Source organism: Esox lucius, chromosome 20, assembly GCF_011004845.1.
Source record: "Esox lucius isolate fEsoLuc1 chromosome 20, fEsoLuc1.pri, whole genome shotgun sequence".
NCBI lineage: Eukaryota > Metazoa > Chordata > Actinopteri > Esociformes > Esocidae > Esox > Esox lucius.
This window is the reverse complement of record NC_047588.1, coordinates 961,876-977,031: the sequence shown is the minus strand read 5'-3', so window position 1 is coordinate 977,031 and position 15,156 is coordinate 961,876. Positions and strand designations below refer to the sequence as shown.

At 44.6% G+C, this 15,156-nt stretch overlaps 1 long non-coding RNA gene across 1 annotated transcript in view; it reads right to left on the bottom strand.

The window, feature by feature from the left end:
- Positions 1 to 273: 273 nt before the first annotated feature.
- Positions 274 to 15,156, bottom strand: part of LOC109615590 — a 31,009-nt gene continuing 16,126 nt past the window's right edge. The window contains exons 2-3 of the long non-coding RNA XR_002196587.3: positions 1,508 to 1,570; positions 274 to 1,355 (exon numbers count right to left, since the gene is read on the bottom strand). This is a non-coding gene — a long non-coding RNA (uncharacterized LOC109615590). The remainder of the gene's footprint in view (positions 1,356 to 1,507; positions 1,571 to 15,156) is intronic.

Genomic DNA, 15,156 nt, shown 5'->3' with positions numbered 1-15,156 from the left:
CATCGAAAGGTTTGTGTTTGTTGTCTGAGTAGTTTTTCCATCGCAATATAACTGTAAACTGTTTTATTTTAGGCGTAATATAACATAATTACTGACGCTTGTAGCTAGCAAAGTTTTACCTGGAACAAATCCTAATTTGTTAATATTGGTTTTGTCCGTGTATGGAGCCAAATTGAGCTCAAATGTAAGAAAATAAAAATGTAACTGAAATATTTTATAGTATTCAAAATTAAATTCAATCGTATTTAAAAAAAAGATTCAAGCGTGGAAAAGGTGTATTGCAAAATCATTAAATGGATTTTCGCATCTGATCCGTTCGCTTCTTCTTATGATTACAATTTCTTCCCATCTTCGTTCAAGTCATTGCCCATCTTCGTATTGGCATGGAGGCGGGGCTTTATCTGGGCACTGAATTCTCGCACCCAATTAGCCATGAATAACACCATTATAAGGTGAAAATCATAGCCTTTCCATGCACTGCTTTCCCAAAGCAACCTGTGGAGAGAATTTTAAGAATTGTACAAACTAGGCTAAATTATTCTGTTTACATTTAAACAGAATAATAAACTGTTATACACATACATAAATTAATAAATGAAACTATCACAACTTAGTTATGAAAAACAAGGGATATTACTAGAAATTAACAAACACAAATATGTGTCACAACATGAGGCGAGTGAAAATGAGGATCGAGAATGATGTCCAACTGAGACCACACACTTCCCGGAGCATTCAGGAAGAGGATGACGTGAAAAGTCCTCAACATGAGTATTATGGTTTGCAGCATGCTCTGTACTGTCTGCAGTCATGGAATGTACTCTGCAACCACCTCTGTAGTCAGATGCAAGATAAAACTGATGGCCTACTGCAAGCATTTTGTGATCAATCAATCAAATGGATTTTATAAAGCCATTTTTACTTCAGCAGTTGTAACAAAGTGCGTATACTAAACACCCAGCCTGACACCCCAAAGAGCAAGCAACAAGTGGCTAGGAAAAACTCCCTAAAAGGAATGAAATTTAAAAAGAAACCTAGAGAGGAACCAGGCTCTGAGGGGTGGCTAGTTCTCTTCTAGAGACCTAGAGAGGAAAATTTTAAGAGTACACATTTTTATAATTAATAAATGCATGTGGGCTTTGTCCAGAGTCTATAAAACATAATCCAAGTCTGCTGCATGACCAGATGGACGAAGACAGGGACAATCAGGAATGGTCGGCAGAGGGGCATCTGGTATGGTCAGCTACTTGAACTGCAACCAAACCAGCAGGAATTTGGACAGGAACGGCTATGAGCCTTTCGGGCCAGGTAGTCCTGAGGTGTGGTTCAAGGGCTCCTGTCCTCCTAAGTTAACACTGAGCAGAACACAAGAAAAATTTAGAGAGAGAATGACTTACATTTACAAATGATTTACAAAGGAAAACTGACCCTACTCCTCCGGCACAATGATACAGAAGTGTAAAACATTGGGACTGAGACAGAGCAATGTGGTGAAAAAGTTACTCACCTCAACCAGTTAGATTTGGAGAAAAGAATTGCAGGGTTGGTGACCACTCTGAGATGCTGAAGACTAAGAGAGAAAGAAAAATATATGTGATTAGACCTAGGCACAAAACTAATAGAAGAAATGACAAGGAATGTGCAGCTGTAACTTTATGCACCATTCATATGGTGTGTGGATGCTACTGTATGTGCACATTTGACTAAGACACATTACTGTTACACTGGCTAAGTTAATACGTACCCTTGACTGACCAACCAGAATCTTGGCCAACCAGTTAATGTTTAACATTAATTACTAGTACAAATCAATCAGCTACTGTTAACGAACATGATACTAACTTTAACAGAATACCAACAAGAGCTACTGTAGCCAATAAACAAAGTTTGCTAAGTTACTATACTAGGCTATAATTGATACTATCCATTAGCCCAAAATAGTCATCATCCTGGCATAGAAAACTAGCCACAGTAGTAGCAAATCATTTTATTTACCGAACGTTAGCTACTGACTGTAGGTCGTTAGAAAGTATAGATAACCAGTGCCGGTCCTAGCCTTTTGGGGGCCCTAAGCAAAATTGTATTTGGACCAGCAGTCCAGGGCCCCCTAGCAGTCGGGGGCCCTAAGCAACCGCTTATGTCGCCTATACCTAGGGCCGGCCCTGTACCTAACATTGACATTGGCTACATATTACTGTAAAACTTATTGATGTGTTTATAGTGAGGATTCTTTTTTTTTCTTTTATCCTAGACCAAACCAATTCAATTTAGTCTAATACAAATAGCAAAATGGTTAGCTAGAAGTGCTCAATATTGCTTGCTACATTTAGCTATAGCACGCTTAGTAAACATGAATTAAAATCAAAAGATAACCTTGTTAACTACAGGTGACTATTTGTAACATCATGTAACATTATTTACTCACATATATTGTTGTTGGCATTCAACAAACATTAAACTAGAAAACGTTTATTCACCAGTATGCTGAATAACTCCTTGTTTTTGATATGACCAACGTCCCAAATGCTTCAAATGGCTGCACCAGCGCTACACGCGACCGTAGATTATGCGGCAGACGCATCCTATCCGAATCTGGACCACTTCCTTCAAACTAGCCATCGCTAAAAACGTGCATTTTGGATCTGGTGCTGAGGCGCTAAGTGAGTGTGACTTGCTAAGAGGATTTGCCATAACAACGCCGGATCCGCCGCGGAGTCAGGTGTTGTCTTGGTAGTGTACCCATGAAAAGCTACGAATATCTTGATTTTTATGTACAATAATGTCAATACCCCTTTTGAGAAATTGCCATTTCTTTGGAGATTTTTATTTTTTTAAACTAACCACCCTAGTTAACGTGTTCTCTAAGATCGCTTATCTGCTAAATGCTTTGAATCTGAAATTCAAATTGCTTGCCAGTGACAGAACACAGAAAACACGACAACCCTTCAACCCTTGTAGCTATCCAGTAGCTACGTTTAAAGATAGTTAGCTACGACGAGGTAGGCTACTTGTTAGCCAGCTCCTGTCAATTAATGTACATTATAACTAGTTAAAGATGCATGATGCACCTGTCACTATGTGCAAAGATCCATTTATTTTTTTGCTTCATATACGCTATGTTGTCATTATTTAGAAAATTATAATTTGTCATGGCAATCTTCTATGCAGTGGTGTAAAAAGTAAAAAGTAGAAGTATTTGGCTGTGTTCACCAATTTTGGGAAGTTGATAAGGATGAGCTAACTAACCAATGACCTTAATTGATCATTTACACTCTTCCTTTTTATTTTATTGATCACTGGTTAGTTTTGAACTCCCTTTACCTGGTTACTTAGATCTTAATTAGATACTTCCCTAAAGTGGTGAACACAGCCGAACCCAGTTGAGTACTTTTACTTTGTACTCCTCTTCTTCTATGTGGTGGTTGTGATCTTTCATTTCAGTTGCCAAGATGCATTGTTGACCTGGGGGATGCTGTTGACTGGGAAAATGCCAACATGGGCCTCTTCTGAGAATCTGGGCAAAGCTGAATACACAGTACATAAAGAAACAGTTTAGTTTTGTCAGTGAGGGAATGTTTTGAATATTTGATCAGGTGATTCAATGTTTAATTGTCTAACTGGCATATCATTTAATTTTGTATTTTTAGGTTATACCATTAACTTCATGCTTTTGGACTGCATTACTTGACTTTCAATAATGTCTTTTGGGCTCATTTGGACCTGTTCTTATTGTAATTTATGCTATTGAATCAACTTTTAGGATAAGGGTTAAATTAGACTTCAGATAATAAATTCCAAGACATGTAACACTTATATTCCTCCCAACAATGTTTTAAGTCCATAACCACATCATTACTCTAGAATTAAAAATGTGCTTGTTCCAGGCACCCCCGGAAAAATTCATATTTCAGATGCTGACCTGACCTCTACATGATGCAAATTGAAACGTGCCCCCTTTCTGCCAAGTACCAATTTCAACTTTCTAGAACATTAAGGGGGTTTTGAACCGCTCTTAGTCTGACCTGTCGTTCAAAACCCCCTTAATGATGATAAAGACTTTGAGTTCCGTGACGTCGCCCGGTATGGCGCAGCCGGGGCCCCACCCTGGAGCCAGGCCCGGCGTTGGGGCTCGTAAGCGAGCGCCTGGTGGCCGGGCCTTTCCCCATGGGGCCCGGCCGGGCTCAGCCCGAACGGGCGACGTGGGGCCGCCTTCCCGTGGGCTCACCACCCACGGGAGGGACCATAAGGGGCCGGTGCGAAGAGGATCGGGCGGCAGTCAAAGGCAGGGGCCTAGACAACCCGATCTCTGGGCACGGAAACTAGCTCTAGGGACGTGGAATGTCACCTCGCTGGCGGGGAAGGAGCCTGAGATTGTGCGTGAGGTTGAGAGGTTCCAATTAGAGGTAATCGGGATCACCTCTATGCACGGCTTTGGCTCTGGAACCACACTCCTTGAGAGAGGATGGACTCTTCACCACTCTGGAGTTGCCCATGGTGAGAGGCGGCGGGCTGATGTGGGTTTGCTTATAGCTCCCCAGCTCTGCCGCCATGTGTTGGAGTTTACCCCGGTGAACGAGAGGGTCGTTTCCCTGCGCCTACGGGTCGGGGATAGGTCTCTCACTGTGCAGTGCAGAGTACCCAATCTTCTTGGAGCCTCTGGGAGGGGTGCTGGAAAGTGCTCCGACTGGGGACTGTATCGTTCTACTTGGGGACTTCAACGCCCACGTGGGCAACGACAGTGACACCTGGAGGGGCGTGATTGGGAGTAACGGCCCCCCTGATCTGAACCCGAGCGGTGTTCAGTTATTGGACTTCTTTGCTAGTCACAGTTTGTCCATAACGAACACCATGTTCAAGCATAAGGGTGTCCATCAGTGCACGTGGCACCAGGACACCCTAGGCTGTAGGTCGATGATCGACTTTGTTGTAGTTTCATCTGACCTGCTGCCGTATGTCTTGGACACTCGGGTGAAGAGTGGGGCGGAGCTGTCAACTGATCACCACCTGGTGGTGAGTTGGATCCGATGGCGGGGAGGAAGCTGGACAGACTCGGGAGGCCCAAGCGTACTGTAAGGGTCTGCTGGGAACGTCTGGCCGAGTATCCTGTCAGAGAGATCATTAACTCCCACCTCCGGCAGAGCTGGACCATGTGGACCATGTTTTCCAGCGCCATTGTCGAAGCAGCCGCTTGGAGGTGTGGCCGTAAGGTCTCCGGTGCCTGTCGAAGCTGAAGAAGGAGTGCTCTCAGGCCTGGTTGGCTTGTGGGACTCCTGAGGCAGCTGACAGGTACCGGCAGACCAAGCGGACAGCAGCCTGGGTGGTTGTGTTGGCAAAAACTTGGGCCTGGGAGGAGTTCGGTGAGGCCATGGAGAAGGTCTATCGGCTGGCCTCGAAGAGATTCTGGCAAACTGTCCGGCGCCTCAGGAGAGGTAAACAGTGCCCTACCAACGCTGTTTACAGTAGAGGTGGGCAGCTGTTGACCTCAACTGGGGATGTCGTCGGGCGTTGGAGGGAATACTTCGAGGATCTCCTCAATCCCACCGTCACGTCTTCCATTGAGGAAGCAGAGGATGAGGGCTCAGAGGTGGACTCGTCCATCACCCGGGCTGAAGTCACAGAGGTAGTCAAGAAACTCCTCACTGGCAAGGCACCGGGGGTGAATGAGATCCGCTATGAGTACCTCAAGTCTCTGGATGTTGTGGGGCTGTCTTGGTTGACACGCCTGTGCAACATCGCGTGGATGAATGCTCAGAGGTGGACTCGTCCATCACCCGACTCGTCCATCATGACCGAGCTTCTCAATCTCTAAGGGATCGCCCAGCCACCCTGCGGAGAAAGCTCATTTCAGCCGCCTGTATCCGGGATCTTGTGATTTCGGTCATGAGAGTAGGAACGTAGATTGACCGGTAAACAGTGCCTCTGGGATGGCAGACCAGGGTGGTGGTCCCTCTTTTTAAGAAGGGGGACCGGAAGGTGTGTTCCAACTATAGGGGGATCACACTTCTCAGCCTCCCTGGGAAAGTCTATGGCAGGGTACTGGCGAGGAGAATATGGCTGATAGTAGAACCTCGGATTCAGGAGGAACAGTGTGGTTGTCGTCCGGGCCGTGGAACACTGGACCAGCTCTATACCCTCTACGGGGTGCTGGAGGGTTCATGGGAGTTTGCCCAACCAATCCACATGTGTTTTGTGGATTTGGAGAAGGCATTCAACTGTGTCCCTCGCGGCCTCCTGTGGAGAGTGCTTCGGGAATATGGGGTCCTGGGTCCTTTGCTAAGGGCTGTCAGGTCCCTGTACGACCGAAGCGGGAGCTTGGTCCGCATTGCCGGCAATAAGTCAGACTTGTTCCCAGTGCATGTTGGACTCCGGCAGGGCTGCCCTTTGTCGCCAGTTTTGTTTGTAATTTTTATGGACAGCATTTCTAGGCGCAGCCAGGGGCAGTTTTGGGGACCACACGATTTCGTCTCTCCTCTTTGTGGATGATGTTGTCGTGTTGGCCCCTTCAAGCCAGGACCTTCAGCATGCACTGGGACGGTTTGCAGCCGAGTGTGAATCGGTGGGGATGAGAATCAGTACCTCCAAATCCGAGGCCATGGTCCTCAGTTGGAAAAGGGTGGCTTGCCCACTTCAGGTTGGTGGAGAGTGCCTGCCTCAAGTAGAGGAGTTTATGTATCTAGGGGTCTTGTTCAGGAGTGATTCACGAGTAACCCTCTAATCCGCTGATGCCGGTCAAGGATGCCCCTTAGGCAAACACCAGATCCCTCATGGCATCTTTAACTAGTAACTCATTTATACATGTATAGGACAACCTATACATCAGTGCAAGAATTTCCACAACAATCCATCCTGTTGATACCAAATCAAACCATGGTATCAATCCATAAACACTTCACTCATTAGGATGTGAAGTGTTTATGGAATGAGTGGATTGAGGGGCAGAGTGGAATAGTTCCATAATTCACCTCGTCTTAACACAAATCTTGACAACATGTTTTATTATAATCTTCATTAGCAATGTTATCATTTGGTAATGTTTTAAAAATCAGGGTGGGATCTTTAATATTGTCATCCAAAGAATACCGTTTTTTGTAGTAATCAGATATATAGTCAGCAATTTTGGTCACCCACGTGTGCAGTGATGGAGACACCTGGAGTGGCGTGATGGGGAGGAACGGCCTCCCTGATCTGAACTCGAGTGGTCATTTGTTGTTAGAGTTCTGTGCTAGTCATGGATTATCTATAACGAACACCAAGTTCGAACATAAGGATGCTCATAAGTGTACGTGGTACCAGAGCACCCTAGGCCGAATGTTGATGATTTTGTGATCGTGTCAACGGATCTGAGACCGCATGTTTTGGACACTCGGGTAAAGAGAGGGGCGGAGCTGTAAACCGATCACCATCTGGTGGTGAGTTGGGTCAGGGGGTGGGGGAAGACTCTGGACAGACCGGGAAAACCCAAACGGGTAGTGCGGGTGAACTGGGAACGTCTGGAGGAGGCCCCCGTCCGAAAGATCTTCAACTCACACCTCTAGCTGAGCTTTTCTGGCATCCCTTTGGAGGTTGGGGGCATTGAACTGGAGTGGTCGATGTTCAAAGCCTCCATTGCCGAAGCTGCGGCGGGGAGCTGTGGTCTAAAGGTCTTAGGTGCATCAAGAGGCGGTAACCCTCAAACACCCTGGTGGACACCGGTGGTCAGGGAAGCCGTCCGACTGAAGAAGGAGGACTTCCGGGATATGTTATCCTGGAGGACTCCGGTGATGGTTGCAGGGTACCGACAGACCCGAAGGGCTGCGACCTCTGCTGTGAAAGAGGCAAAACAGCAGGTGTGGGAGGAGTTTGGGGAAGCCATGGAGAAGGACTTTCGTTCGGCACCAGGGTGTTTCTGGAAAACCGTCCGCCACCTCAGGAGGGGAAAACGGGGAACTGTGTACAGTAAGGATGGGACACTGTTGACCTGAACTGAGGAGGTAATTAGGCGATGGAAGGATCACTTTGAAGAACTCCTAAATCCCACTAACAGCTCTGCCTCTATAGTGGAGGCAGAGCTGGAGGCTGATGGGGAAGCATCGTCAATCTCCATGGCAGAAGTCACTGAGGTAGTCAAACAACTCCACAGTGGCAAAGCTCCGGGGATTGATGAGATCCGTCCAGAAATGTTGAAAGCTTTGGGTGTGGAGGGGATGTCTTGGCATGCCTCTTCAACATTGCGTGGGAGTCGGGGAAAGTGCCTAAGGAGTGGCTGACCGGGGTGGTGGTTCCCCTGTTCAAAAAGGGGGACCAAAGGGTGTGTGCCAATTACAGGGGTATCACACTTCTCAGCCTCCCTGGGAAAGTCTACTCAAAGGTACTGGAAAGGAGGGTTCGGCAGATAGTCGAACCTCAGATTGAAGAGGAACAATGCGGATTCCGTCCTGGTCGCGGAACAACCGACCAGCTCTTTTCTCTTGCAAGGATCCTGGAGGGGGCCTGGGAATACGCCCATCCAGTCTACATGTGTTTTGTGGATCTGGAGAAGGCGTATGACCAGGTCCACCGGGAGATACTGTGGGAGGTGCTGCGGGAGTATGAGGTGAGGAGGTCCCTTCTGAGGTCTATCCAATCCCTGTATGTCCAAAGTGAGTAGTAAGTCGGACTCGTTCCAGGTGGGGGTTGGCCTCCGCCAGGGCTGCGCTTTGTCACCAATCCTGTTTGTAACTTTTATGGACAGAATATCGAGGCGTAGTCGGGGTGGGGAGGGGTTGCAGTTCGGTGGGCTGGGGATCTCATCGCTGCTTTTTGCGGATGATGTGGTCCTTGAAGGCATCAACGGTCTGTGACCTTCAGCACTCACTGGACCGGTTCGCAGCCAAGTGCGAAGCAGTTGGGATGAGGATTAGCACCTCTAAATCTTAGGCCATGGTTCTCAGCAGGAAATCGATGGAGTGCCTCCTCCGGGTAGGGAATGAGGCGTTACCCCAAGTAAAGAAGTTCAAGTATCTCGGGGTCTTGTTCGCAAGTAAGGGGACAATGGAGCGGGAGATTGGCCGGAGAATTGGAGCAGCAGGGGCGGTATTGCATTCGTTTTACCGCACCATTGTGACTAAAAGAGAGCTAAGCCGGAAGGCAAAGCTCTCGATTTACCGGTCAATTTTCCTTCCTACCCTCACCTATGGTCATGAAGGCTGGGTCATGACCGAAAGAACAAGATTGCGAGTACAAGCAGCTGAAATGGGTTTTAGGGATAGGGTGAACAGCTCAGCCATTCGTGAGAAACTCGGAGTAGAGCCGCTGCTCCTTTGCATCGAAAGGAGCCAGTTGAGGTGGTTCGGGCATCTGGTAAGGATGCCCCCAGGACGTCTCCCTAGGGAGGTGTTCCAGGCACGTCCAGCTGGGAGGAGACCTCAGGGTAGGCCCAGGACTAGGTGGAGAGATTATATTTCGACACTGGCCTGGGAACGCCTCGGGTTCCCCCAGTTAGAGCTGGCAAATGTGGCTCGGGAAAGGGACGTTTGGGGTCCCCTGCTGGAGCTGCTGCCCCCGCAACCCGATACCTGATAAGCGGATGAAGATGAGATGAGATCAATTTTGGACACTGTCAATATTTAATTTTTTCAAATAATTGTTTTCAGCCATTCAGTTTTCCAAATTGAAAAAGTAACAACTGTTTTCTCTCCTTTTTCTAACCATTGTCTCCGGGATTTAATAAAAGCCCCTTTTGCATTGGTCTCATATATTTTGTCAAGCCAGGTTTGTAATAAAGAGAGCCGAGCTTTGTCTTCATGAGAGATGCTATCTGTTTCTGTAATCACAGTCATTTATTTTACTAAGTTGGAAACCTGTGCTTTTCTTTGTTTTGAGTGAGCCTTTCCATAAGTTCCCAGGTTGTACCATAGTTGCCAGTAGAGATTGCTGCATTCCAATTACCAATAATATTTTCATGACTAAGCAATAATATCATGACATTTTCCAATGACCACCTAAAAAAACACTTATGAGGATCTTTTTTTTAAAAAAAGATTCAGGATGATTGCGTTGTGATCAGTTAGTATAGCTGGTAAAATACTGGCATCCCTGGTTTGATTCTTGACTGTAATGATAGGTCTTTATTTTTCCAAGTATAACTCTTATGTGATGGATTTCTTATTCTCCAAACATCTATCAAACCGAGATTTTGGGAAGAATATAAAAGTTTGTTTGTTTCAGAATTTGGCTTTGGGGGGAATCTATCTTTCTCATTACACATGACCATATCAAATTCACCTCCTACAATTAGCTTTGCATTGGGATATTTAATCACTAATTCTAAGTACTAATTCTACCTCCTTCAAAAACAAATGATTGAGTGCATTGGAACAGTAACCATAAACATTACAAATAATGCACTTTCTATCATCAACCTCATTGCCATAGCTAACCATAGCTAACCTCATTGCCAAAACTATTGTCCATTTTAGAAATTAAAATATTGCCCTTAAATTTGTGAGAGGATTGCCACTCCCGTCGAATGATTTGATCCATGAGCCAACCAAATGTCTCCACCCCACTGTGTTTTCCAAAAACTTTTATCCTCATTGCATGAATGTGTTTCCTGTAAGAAAATAAAGTTGACGATGTAGTCTTTGCAGAATAAGAAAAAACCTTTCCTTTTGATAATATTTCTTAACCCTCTAGCATTAACTGAAAACAAAATAAAGTCCATAAAAAATATATCAGCCTCTAATGAACAGGTGGATGGAAGAAAATATAAAACTCAGTAATTTCAATTGAAACCTCCCTGCATAGAATGCAGATTTTTGCTATTGAGAAACATTACACATAAACAGTTGCCTGGGGAACCAAAACTTTCTCCGCCGATTGTTCGAAGGGGTTGCCTTTGAGGCAAGATGAACGTCCCCCATAAACCGATGATGATGATGATACATATAAAAACTAGCCTTTGCAGAATATCTCCATACTTTCCACAAAGGCTCTGACTCCTCTGTAGTAAGCCTTTTTGCCTTGCCTCTGAGCTTGGAGGATCAGTGGCCATAGCTTCTCCCTTGCTTTTTTGTCATCCATGGTTAGGTCTTACCCAAAACGCAGCTTCTTTTCCTTCAGGAACTTGTCTCGTGCTTGTCTCCAGACAAAAAAAGCAAATAGCATGATCACTGCGTGGGTTCAGGAGTCTTCTGTTCTGCCCACTCGATGCACCACATCAATAGAGCAGCCCACATTCTGTTTTGGGGCGATCCGCTCACATATGCTGGTTACTTTATATTTGATGTCTTAGCTTTTGATTTTGTTTCTTCAAATCTTGAATTTCACTAAAAGATTTTAACTTGTCAATGACCTTCGTGTTTTCACAAATCTTTTTCTCTAAACTGTCTGCTCTTTCGTTGACGACTTTGATAATTTTAGGCTGTATTTCATGAAGAGATGGTTCTTTCTTCTTTATTTTGAAGGCAGGGCTAGCCTTGGGTTATATGTCATGGAGCTCCGCCCCCTAGGGGGCTTCAGCTCCTAGTGGTTTACCCTGGCCGCGTCCGCGGCCATACTTAAAACTCATTATGCAAGATGCGACAGCCAATCAGGGCATGCCTGCCCCTATATAGGACCCATGAGCCCAGAGAACGCCCTCCCTTTTTATTCAGCAAACACTTGCTGAGTGTCTACTGATTACTCTAATTCAGCCTGAGAATTTTTGCCGTCAACGTTCTTTAGCTCGGTGTCTCAACATGAAGAACTTTTTTGCCGTTGCGCCGACCTGTCTCTAGACCAGGACTCCCATTGTTCGTGTGTTTCCTGCCTGGGACCGGCCCACGCTCACAAGTTCCAGCAACAACGACGATGAGATGTCTGAGGAGGACACTTCTACGCAGAACCCGACTCCTCTGATGCAGGCGGACCCACTCCCTTCCCACGTGGGTTGTGGTAGCGGATCTCGCGCTTCTCCCTCTCTCTGGGGAGAGATGGAGGACGACCTCTCCTCTGCTGTTTCTTTCCGCCCGTAACCATGGTGGCTTCTCATCCCGCTTGCTATGACGAGATCAAACGCCAGGTAACGCCGCTGGCTTTCGCCTCCGTCTCGCTACCTGTCCTCCCTGATCATTCCAGTCCCGTCTGCCCTACTCAGCGTCTCCTTGGCAATGCGTCCCCGCTCAGGGTGCAACGTCCGCGTATTATCTGGTCCAGTTTCGCTCTGCTCCACCCTCCTTCTCGGGGATAGTGGAGACGGTAATGTCATCACCTGACAGAGCGTCCGCTCTACTGTCAGAGGTGACAGAATTGCTGAGCAAAGGAGCGATCTCAGGCAGGACGGCTTTTACTCCTGTTACGTCCTGGTTCCCAAGAGGACGGGAGGAGTGAGGCCGATCTTGGATTTGCACAATCTGAATGCTGTGATGGCAATTTCTAAAATCCAAATAATTGTATGAAAATGGTAGGTAAGACAGGAGAAATCAATTGCGCAATAAACGGTTTTAATCTTGCTTGCAAGGAGAAAGTATACAGGTTACAAAGTAACAGTGGATAGTTTCTAAATAAAAACATCATTTCGACAGTATTTATTACATAGAAAAAGGGGTGTGGTAAGATGCTGCCATCTGTTTCATGTCAATCAAACACCTTTCCCTTTGTTCTATCACACAAGTCAAATGCTATCTTCCCCCACCTTATCCTTCCTGCCATAATGTTTACTGTAGTGTTTACCCAAAGGGGCCAACTGGCCTTACTGCCCCCTGTTGTATCTTCTCCTATCCTGTCCTAAAACCCATTGATCTGCATCTGGACAGACAATAGATGTCCCCTATGCAAATACCAGATCCCCCACATTCCTGTACCTATCTTAACAGTGGGACTCAGTCCTTTACTCAGTGAGAATACATTGTATAAAGAAATTTCCACAACAATCCATCCTCTTGATACCATGTCAAACCTTGGTATCAAACCTTAAACAGTTCACTCATTAGGATGTAGACTGCAACAAAACAGTACTCTTTAACAACATGACCCAGTCAATATTATTACCCTTAGTGATTAGAGAACTGAGCAAATCTGAAATGTCTGGATCCTCCTTTACATTCTTCTAGATCATTACCTTCCGTATAAACACCAAGATCACACATTGTCATCATACAGAATCATAACATAGTACAGCAAAACTTTTATGTTAAAATCATCATAAACACCAATCACTGAATGCATCCTTCAATTCATCACTGTTACAAAGTCCTGTCATGCCAACTGCTCAATTCACTGAAAAGTCCTCTCCATGGTTCCAATTAGATGTACTTCCAAAGTCATCACAAATGGTCTGCTCCTTCAAACGTCAGAAGCTCACAGGAACTCAGCATCCTGTAGACGTGCGGCACCTAGACGCGCAGCGCTCCAGAATCGACTCCTCTCTCAGCTGTAGGACAGTCTGTCTGTGAGATCCATCTCACCTCAGCCACCTCACAGTTGTCCTTTTAAGCCAAGCTCAGTCTCTCTCTGGGCTCCAGCAAGTCCTCTGTTGTTGAATCGCTTTCAAGTGTTCTGTATCTGAATGTGTGAATTATCCTTGAGAAGATTAGTTCCAACTGCACAGTACATCATCACATATGTCCATCACGTTAGCTTGTTGCATCTCGCTGATACATTAGAACCACACACTAACCCTATATTTCCAATATCTCTCTACTTCTTTTCTCCAAATAGAGTAGAACAGTTGAAATCAATAACAGTATCGTTAAAACATTAACATCTCTGGTGCTTCTGTTCTGCTAGTGTAGCAAAATAACAATTCCACTCTTTTCTATAGTTGGTGTAACAACTAACACAAAGAACAGAAGAACACAATTTCACATTTCTCATTACTGTTCCAAAAACTCATCAGTTAAGATAGTTTGCTTACATTGAAGTACCACTTTCTAAGAGCAGTTCATGAACAATTCTCAGTTCACCTATATGATTTACATCTGATTGTGTTGGACCGGAACTACAATCAAATTCACCATTGTTTCAGATAAAGGATCAAATACCTTATTTCAAATCAAACATTTCACACCATCTTGAAGGTCAGCTAACATAACTAACATAATTTAGCCTAATTTCTCTACAAGATGAAACTCAGTGTGAACTTCTCCAAATCTCTTCTTATTATCCTAGCACATCAAAGACACTCTGAAATGCTGTCATAAATCATGACCCCCCCTTTTTACTCCTTTATCACCACAGGGCTCTCCCTGGAGTGGGGGGTGGTCTACTGACCTAAGAACAAACCCTGGTCTTATCAATAAGGGACACTGTTGTTATCTCGAAACACCCCAGGCATTGAGAATAGTAAAACAACCTTTTTTCTCTTCATTCACCTCAAAGAAACCTCTGTTAACCATTGACTTTCCAATGATTGCCTACTAGGACAGAACTTAAATTAGAATTAGAATACCCAATTTTGATAATGTCTGTTTCTCTTCTAAAGAGTCCAAACAAGTTAAAATCCATCTCAAACTGTTTTTTTTTCCTGTAAGTGAGCGGAGTGCTACAGTGTGTCTGTACCTCTCTTTATGCAATTTAGACTATGTAAGACTTCTCAACTTTTCCCCAGAAATATAACTTGATGCAGAATTATTTTCTCAAGATCAATTAAAACATGGCAACATTTTGTAAACATATAAGGAATAACAAAATGTGCTCCCTGCACATTTCTACCCACTTATTCAATAATGTATGAGATTAATATGATTACTTCTAATCAAATATTAAACTAACTGAAAAGTAACACACCCATCAAATTAGTTATTGCTTAGCTAAACCATTTCAAAAATGGCAAGATGTATTCCACTCAACCATAACCATGTTAGATTTCGCATAAAACATACATTTCAAAAACCCAATTTGACAAACTAGATTATTCACGTAACTTCTTTAAGTACCTATTTAATTTGCTTTGAACTCTAAGTTCAACTCTTTTTCATTTGAACTCTAAGTTCAACTCTTTTCCACTATAGATAATAATTTCATACAATCCCCCCCTGCTTTCAAGACAGAAAATGACTTCAAGCTTGAAAGCAGAACCATTACAGAACCGAAATTAAAAAGAAAATCGATAGTTAGGAGGAATCTAACATACATCCAGTAAACGTCGCAAACTGAATATCCAACCAAAACAACCGAAAATAAGAAAAACAAAGGAAATAAAAACTGTACCACACACAC